This window comes from Scleropages formosus, chromosome 24 (assembly GCF_900964775.1).
Source record: "Scleropages formosus chromosome 24, fSclFor1.1, whole genome shotgun sequence".
NCBI lineage: Eukaryota > Metazoa > Chordata > Actinopteri > Osteoglossiformes > Osteoglossidae > Scleropages > Scleropages formosus.
This window is the reverse complement of record NC_041829.1, coordinates 6,142,577-6,151,683: the sequence shown is the minus strand read 5'-3', so window position 1 is coordinate 6,151,683 and position 9,107 is coordinate 6,142,577. Positions and strand designations below refer to the sequence as shown.

Sequence of the window (9,107 nt, the reverse complement as noted above, 5' to 3'; positions counted from 1 at the left end):
TCTTGCGTTTGGAATGGAAGGACATTTGCCCTCACATTGGAAACTTCACGTTTTCATTTTGCAGACATTTTTCACAAAAGTGGTGCATCAATTAAGAGAAAACAGACATGCCTTTTTGCAACATAGGCCTGAGAGGTGTTAGATCAGGAGAGGGGTGTCACTACAGGAGTTGTTTTGAGAACCTTCTTGAATGTTGAAATGGATTCAGCTGCTCTGAAGAGCAGAGGGAGCTCATTCCACCTTATGAGCAAAAACTGAAAATCTGCAGACTTTCAGTTCTGTTGTAGAAGAGAATTTTGTTTTTATAGTGTCTTTTGCTAAAAAATGAATAATGAAACCACTGACTACTGACTGAACATTAATCTAGCAATACAAATGACTACATTTCACATTTTAATTTAAGGTTAAAAACTTTGCTTTTCAGTCATTCCTGGCAAACCTTAATGGTGATTGTTAATAAGTAAATTATGGAATGAAAAATGAACCTCTGTCAAGCGGAGGTGGGGTTTCAGCTGTCCTGCACTGGGGGTGGTTCTCTAGATCAGTGTGCTCTGTTTCAACATACATAAACTGGCCTTCGCAGTGGGACCACATCAAAGATTCATTTCCACGCAAGCAGGCAAAAGCAAACAACTGCCAGGAACATTTCAGCCCCCTCCGGTGACTCCTGACCCCTGGGGGATGGAGGAGAAAGCCTTTATCTACAGGCTGATCCCATGACTGAGTTGGAGGTTTGACTAGTGACTTTGGCTGCCCTGTTTCCTGCTGCTGAGATTCTTTGCTGCGGTGTCATCTGAACCCAGATGGGCAGTGGCTGGATGGGGGCTGTTAGTATCCACCCTTGGGGTGGAAGCAAACTGCCCTTCCTTTGCCAAGGCCAACAGTCCCACTGGACACCCCCCCCCCCCCCCCCCCCCGGTGTGTGACACAGTCCTGATAGTATAAACAAACATTGCCCTTATCTGGGGCAACTGGGTAGAGTGTGTGTCCAAGCCAGCTGCCTTGGGCCGGTTTGAGCTTCGCTGAGGCGTCCCCCTTTGGCCCTACTTTGGGAGGCACGGTCGTTCGCTCTCGCTGTCAGTTCACTTCAACCGATGCAACACAAACACGAAGCGAGGCTTATTTTTGGAAGACCGTGAAGTCGTGACTGCTGAGGCTCTGTGAAGGTATAGCTCCGGTACTTCGATCCTGCTGCAGTTGTGATGCCAACCAGACGTTTCCAATGGACATTCTGAATATAGTGTGAGACAGCGGTGAAGAAATTCTCATAAATGGGTGTGTCTCGAGCAGCGGTGGTCATTTAAAATGTTCGTGCATAATGTTTCATCTGTGACCGAGAAGGGGATTGTTTCAATGTTCACTTTAAGGTATGATTACAATCTCCCAAACTCTGCGGATGTGTCGGTTTGCGAATTTGGATTGTCCTTCAGTGATGGAATTGCCCTCTCTGAAGGAACGGGTCAGCGTTTGCTGAGTTGCGTCGTCTTTCTTCTCGAATCAGTATGGCTCTTTAAGCTCTTGGCGGAACGCGGAGTGTGTGGGAGTTTTCCTGGCAGCCGGGGAGCTGCTAGGTTCCCTTTCTTTCTGCCTTCCCCCCTCCTTTTCCAAATCCTATTCCTCCCCTCGTGGCTCTACATCATAGTTTCCATGACAACCCCTCAAACTAACACGCTCCCCCTCAGGTTGCTGCGAGTAGCTGGGTTAGTCAGTTAAATGTATCATTCTTTTATGTACTTCGCAGAAATGCACCGGGATTTCCATGGTTACGGCAAGTCCTAGCTCTCCTCTACTTATTAAAGCATGCAATGTCTCCATAAGGTAGGTGGGTCAAACGCCGTCGAATACGTTGATGTCCGAACGAGGGCTAACGCTCCCCTGTCCGTGAAGTGCGATTCGGCGCGCTGCATTTCTCGTGTCGTCTTGCAAATGTGCACAAAAAGTGCTCAACTGCTGACGCGGCTGGTCGGTTTGAAAGGGGCTGAAGAGCAGATGGGCGGATTTGGCCGTTCAGCAAGGGGAGGGAAAGAAGTGCTCGCTGATTCTGGGGGAATCACTCACTGCTATCACTTTCTATCTGACTGATAGGTGTGTCAAGCTGCCCCGCATGTACTTTGATGGGGGAACACCTGTCCTGCAAGAAGGTGGGTGAGGGGTTGGTGGGAACATCTGGCCTTTTTTTCCACAGCTGTGTTAAAGGGATGTTGGGAGGATGCTGTGTGTAGGAGGGAGGAGGGTATTTAAATGCATGTGGAGTGTTTAAAGTAGTCTGAAGTCTACTTTGGTCCCTTGGGGGTATTTGCTTGCTCTTTGTACTCAGTACCTGGGGGTTCAACTCATGTTGAATAATTAGTATTCTTGCACCCTTTCCTTAAAGTAGTTTGAGATGAGATGCAGCTCTTCAGGAGTTACATAACACCACTGGCGTCATGGGGCGGCATCCCTGCCTGCCTCGAGAGGTGCGATTCTCACTGCTCTTAGTCACGCCGTGGAGATGGGAGATGTCCTCTCTTGGTGGTCTGAGGGTCCGGAGCTAAGTGGACGATAAAATGCGCACTTCTGCTGAAACGATGACTCTGCGCTGCAGGTGCTGAAACCGTGTGGTCGGGCTCCGGCTCCCTTCACCCACAATTCCACTAACTGCACTTTTATTAAAAAAAAAAAAAAAAAAAAAAACAAAACTATTTAATTTCCAGTCAGTATTGTATGTTTATATAACAATTTCAGCACATCTCCCTTTATTAAACTAAAGTCTTACTGACAAGGTTATATTGCTGTTAGAGAAAAGCAACTTGCCTAAAGCGTGACGATTTATCTAACGCCAACCTATTTTGGGTTTGCTTGCGCAAAAGACAGAATTATACAGATTACAGCCAAAGTTTTTCTTATATCCAAGTTGGTTTCAAATAAGATAAAATATAATCTTAATGTGTGTATATGCATGTATTATATGCATATGTTTAAATGTGTGAGTGTATGTGTTTTTGAAGTGACATTTGTCTAATTTGGTATCTTAATTGCCTGTCATTAGGGGGAACATGATAATTTTAATTTATCTTGTGGCTTAGCCAACGCTTATCCGAAGACATTTAAAGCTGTATGCGGTCTTAGTAATATCCAGTGCTCAGCTTAAGCACCTTCTGTGAAGCTTAGCAGCAGCGTGCATTCCTCGTTGTGAACCAGCATCTTTAAGGTTATACATCTTTGACAGTGATGCTTTTTGCTGAGCTGATTTGTTAACGGGCAACCTTAACCTGTACCTTCATTTTTGACCTGCCATATTTGACAGGGATGCATCTCAGCATACAGACCACATGGCCAGCAGCAAGAAGTCAAAGTAACTTCCCTAAACGTAGTCCTAGAATGGTGCTGGAGGGTAAAATCAACATTTTTGTTTTATGTAGCTCCTTGCATGTGCAATGGTAAGAATCTAAAGGGAAACAGAGTAGTGAGCCTTTTTAGTCATTTATTCTTCCTTTGCTGTAACGCCACCCGAAGGGCAAATGTTATGGGCACCAGTTTTTGCTGAAGCGTTGATGCAGGTGCTCGTCGTGAGGAATTTTCTGCACTGGCCTTAAATGACCTGCCATCGTCTCCAGTTATGAAACAGTTCATTGATCTGTGAGAAAGTATCTGGCTCTGGAAGAAAAAATGGTCATTTAAACTCATGTTTTACCAAAAGGCATGTAATGTGGCTTTCTTCCCTGTTATGCACCACACTTTTACAGCACTTTGAAAAGGTGCCTCTTCTGTGTGTCTGTAGAAGGAGCAGAGCGATGGGTACTTAATGGCTCATCACTGTCTCCTCTGAAGGCTCAGTGCTCATGTCTGCTTTAGTTTCCCAGGGGAAAACTGAGGCTTTCAGGAACTCACATGGTATGAATCCCCATTTGAAGCAATGTGGGACTCTTTGTGATGTTTTCCCTTATTCCCACCATCCTCACCCGGGGTACAGCATGTTTTCCTGATGAAGAATCTGGAGGAGGTGGAACTTTACATGTGTTCTCCTCACAGATGTTTTTTTTTTATTTTATTTTATTTTAAAATTCATGCTTAACGTTGTAGCCCAACTAGGTTGTTAGTCTTGGCAGACCTTCAGCTTGCTTAGGCATGCAAGTTTACCTAAAATGATTTTGCTGAATATTTTGAAGGCAAATTGAACTTTCTCAAAGGTATGACAACAGGCAAGAATAATATTTTATGAAGATGTAGTATAACTAAAACAGTTATGGTGAAGAACAGATGTAAATTTTCTACATTTTCAGGCTGTCTAATCTCATGTCAGAAATTAAAATTAAACCCTATTTCCATTATGGGTCCATTGTACATTGCAACTTTTGAGAATAAAGTGTGTTTAATGTTTTAATTGCATACGTGGTCCTACAGTGCAACTATCAGCTTGATAGATGCTAAAAGTTGAAGGTTAAAAACACCTGGAATTTTTGAGAATGTTAATGGAAAGAAATGATATTCCACTATTTCTTCAGCCAGGGTACAGGTGCAGAGCAGCGCCCTCCCTCAAAGTTATTTACTGCTTGTGTCTGCAGGTCTCCTATTAAAAACTGTAAAATGATTTTGGTACCATTATGTGGACCTGGGGAATCGTATTTGTCCCCCCCCACCCCGTTGTCCAAATTTTCTTAATTTTACAATAACTGAAGGTGTTTATGATATTGCACTGGTTTCACTGGTTTTGAATACAGTTCAGACTGGAAGTGTGTTTCTAACTTGTTTGTAAATCCAGAGTCACTTAGTAATACAGATGTTGCTCAGAAACATGCGCGCACACACACACACACACACACACATATTTATTTTATTAGCATTAAACAAAATAAAGATTACGGGGGGACAGCTGTTCATCAGCTTATTGCCACTTTCACCTTTGTCTTCTACAAAATTAGAGTTAATGCAAATGTTCCTTGATTTATTTACATAGTAGCTTCTGAAAGTCTGGAATAAAGCTATAATATGTGATAAATGTGTTGACAATTTCAGAATACATTCAAATGAAAACTAATTGAAAATGACTAACAGCTGGGGTGGAAAATGTTGCAAATACACATTTTAGACAAATTAAGAACATGCTATTATGTTCTCTAGTTTAACTATCTTCAGAAGTTCAAGACACAAGGAACCAGTGAACATGCAATAAGTTAAACATGCCATATGTACAGATTTATGTTTTCATGTATGAAGATGCCCTTGTAAGACACAGTAGTTCAACAGACATTCTTCTGACATTAGAAACAGAACCTCCATAATCAGTAATGAAAGTAATGACTTAGTATGCTGTTACATGAAGTAGGACACTGGACTTTATTTAGCATTTGGAGAACTCAGAAAGGGTTTGAGTGTGTGGCTCACATACCTTTGGGCAACTAATTAAGCTCTTCCACCATATGTGAAGGAGTAGCTATCGGCACAAAGCAGTTTTTAGAGCTGTATTAGTTTTATGGTCTGCTTTGACGGCAAGCTCTGGAGTCTTCATTCTTGAAATGTAGCTACGGAATACCTGGAAGTGACATAGATACAGTAGGTTGGGCAAAGGCTTTGAGGTTCGTTATCTTGTAGTGGTCTTTAGTGCTCGGCACATGCCAAGCATATCAAATAGTTTCACGTTTTGATCATCCCTTTGCTATGGAGTCCACTCCTGAACGTCAGTGTGGTTTGCATGCACTCTGACGTGTTTAAGCTATCACTTAACGACTTCCTCTCTTGGGTCCCCAGAAAGCCCTTACTTAAGAACTCTTGTAGGTACTCAACGATGCGTAGACCTCAGTCGGATGGCCGTATAAATGAACTTGCACAAGGTAGCTGTGTACAGTTGCCATGTTTATTATAGCTACTTCCTGTGCCCTTCATTTCTGTGATCAAGCTGTCACTTTAGCCTTCATCCTAAATTCATTAGTTTAGTTGAAGCAAAAACTTAATTTGCAGGTCACAGCTAATTAAATGTTCACCTCTACTTTTATTGTGAACAGGCAGTATCTAAGAAATGGGGTAATTTGTGGTTATTAAGCTAAAGTAATGCAATTTGTTTTGCTTTAGGTTCACGGTCCAGTTGAAGCAATATGCTATACCAACTATTTAGTAACAATGACATGGGAATACCAGGCATACATCAGAAGCAAGAACCTCTAGCACATCAGTGTTGAGGAAAGCTATATTCCTGATTTTCTATGTTTTATGGACTCGACCTGTGAGAGCATTTACCATATACACATCTGCAGACTTTATCTAAGTGCCCAGTAAGGTTAAATCCATCTGTACATTCTACATGTTGGGGACAGGACATTGGGTGATGGCCATCCTGACTAATGGGGTGGTAGATGAGGTTGGAATAGAGGACATTGCCATGGTAATACATTGTCACCAGTGACTATTTGTTTATTATGAAATAAATGCTATCCATTGTATCCACATCCAACAATGTACAGTTATAGTTGAACTCCAGCACAGCACTTGATTCTGAATGATAAATATTGGTTTCCCTGTGACAAATACTGTAGTTTCTACTGTTGCTGGTACTAAATTGCAATCTAAGGATATTTTTTTTTTTTGTGTGTGTGTGTGTGTTGCTGAAGCATTTTAGGTCAGTCCTGATAACTGGGTTGGGAAAGACAAGTCTTTGGCCTAGCCTTCTAGCCTTTGATGGCCTGGAATAAGTTGACATAGTATGGCCACAAAGATGCTGTGTCTGTGTATTGGCTGGCACAGGTGCTTCAAATTGCTGATCTCTCGCTCTTTTTCAAGTTGTGAGCCCATCTGAAAGACTGCAGAATGAACAGAGATGTCTCAATCTGTGACACCCAGTCCCTTTCACTGGGCACTTTGCCTGGCCCTCTGCGTCCCCTCATTTGCCTGGAGCTGGGCCTTTCAGAGCCGGATGGTGCATCTGGATGTGTTTTTCTCCATCTGTCAAACTGGGCAGCGTCCTCACTGGACGTGCCATGTCCATTTGCTGTGACCACCTCCCCCACCCCCACTTGCCCCTGACAAGATTAATGGGGCTTCCCATGCTAGTGGTACAGTTCTGTTGCACAGGGACTGCAGCCCTGTGCTTCAAGTAACCGGTTTCCATCTATTTTCCGTCTATTCTTTCCAGAAGTTTATGGAAATACTGCCGTATTTGTTGAGTGCCCCAGTCTATCTTGAGGGCCCGTCATCTGTTTCTTGAACTGCCTTGTTAGTCTTTTATTCTGTGTAATTTTACCTTTATTCATTTAACAGACATTTTCTCCAAAGCGACATACATCTCGTAGAAAATTTTCTTGCTTTATTTTAGACAGTTTTTTTTTTTTTGAAGTCCTTTGATCACTTGACTAATCAAACTTTTTGATTTTAGTAATGCTGAGATGTCTAATTTGCCAATTTATCCTGTGTCTTTCAGGACCAAGGAAAAACTGTTTTTGTGAAACCATCTTTTCATCTCTGTGAGGTAAGATCAATATTAGTCTTACTGTCCCTTTTAGGCAGTGAAGCCAGAGGTACGATCTGGATGTTAAATTACGCACTTTAATGAAGATGCAAGGATACTATGTGTTCCACAAGATTATGTATCGATGGGGAAACTCCTTTACTTAACATGCCTTTTTGTAGTCCAGACTTCCTCCATTTGTAAAGATATATGGATTTTTCAGTACTGCAGTAGTGTATTGTACCGCTTCAGCTTATGCAATTATTTTTTTTTTCCCTCCTGGTAACTTCCGCCATTATCCTGGAACCACCAAGGAACAAAACTGGAAAGTTTCCTTATATTTTTATGACATGAAAGGTTACTACGAGTAAAGAAACCACTTGTTCACACATTTTTCTCCTGTTTGTATAGTTATTCTCTAAGGGGCTGGGCAGCCAACTGGCTTTGGATGCCCAGAGGGTTTTTTTTTTTCCGCTTTCATATATCAGCCTGAGGATATTTTTTTCCCTCCCTTCTGTCTTTTATCTTCACCTACTTTATAAAATAGTTCCATATCGATCAATTTAGTATCTATGCGTGATTTTACCAGCTTGAATACATTGCAATTAATGCCACAACGTTAAGTACTCTGAGGCAACAATGTTCAAAACGTATTTAATAAGTGAATGATCAAAAGGGAGTAAGGATAACTTAATATTCTAGTGTAAAAATCTAATTTGGCTCTGATTCTCACATTGAAAATATGTATATTGTCATTGTTCTGCTGTCTCAGACTGCCTGGTTTAAGGGAAAAAAATACTAGAATTAACTGAACTTGTGCAGAGAGGTGTGATAGAAGTTTGCAGTTTTATGAATACAATATCAATTAAGAAATATGTCCACCATTTTCTGCTGAGGCCATATTTGAATTCTGTGTCAAGTCCTGCAAGGCAGCCTCAGAAACTCAACCCACTAACAGCTTGTGATGAGTCATGACTTATATTTAGGTGACACTCATCATTCTTATTAGCATGCACATCCCATTGGCATGTTATGTAACAGACCTGCAATGTAGGGATCGTCAAAGGGAGGGTAAGAGCATGCGGGAGAGAGAGGTAAGCAGACAGTCGTGCAGCAAAGGGTTACGCAAGGCCCTTGCACTAAAACGATGTGCAGGAAACCCCGCGGCGGAGATGCGACCGTCGGACTGCTCCTTCCGCGCTTCCCCAGTGTGTGGGCTGAATCTGGAGAGCAAGCTGCTCGTCCTCGCTCATCGTGACGGTGTTTTCTAACCCAGCTTGATTGTGTTGTACTCTGTTCAGATGAGAGCTGCTCTGTGAATTCCATTAGACAAGATCTTTCCTACCACATGGGGACACTTAAATTTACATTTATACACTCAGCTGATGATTTCACCAAGACAATATACAACAAACACAAAGTGCATTTCATAGCAGGTGGTGGGCTTTCCATACAGACACAATGCCACTACAATCCAAGTCCAATACCACATTTTTTTCTGACGCATTGACTAGGTAGCTGTCTATATGACTGATAGAAAATGTAAAAACTGATCATGACATTGCGATGCAAATTTATGGAGCTGTTAGGAGATTGAAAAAGAAGGGGTCAAAAAGTACCTCTTGTGAGTTGGACTGGTAAGTGACCAGAGATGGAGTGTTGTGGTCTTTTTTGGGAGTAGGAAGTGTTT

General features: G+C 42.1%; 1 protein-coding gene across 4 annotated transcripts in view; it reads left to right on the top strand.

The window, feature by feature from the left end:
* Positions 1-1,023: 1,023 nt before the first annotated feature.
* LOC108936537 (SH3 and multiple ankyrin repeat domains protein 3-like) overlaps positions 1,024-9,107 on the top strand; it is a 205,775-nt gene continuing 197,691 nt past the window's right edge. For 2 of the 4 annotated variants that reach the window (XR_003797304.1, XM_029248681.1), the window contains exons 1-3: positions 1,553-1,818; positions 2,086-2,141; positions 7,391-7,438. The gene's annotated coding sequence lies outside the window, so the exon portion shown is untranslated. Of the gene's footprint in view, positions 1,167-1,552; positions 1,819-2,085; positions 2,142-7,390; positions 7,439-9,107 lie in introns of those variants that run through there. The other 2 variants (XM_029248682.1, XM_029248683.1) reach the window with 2 other exon arrangements.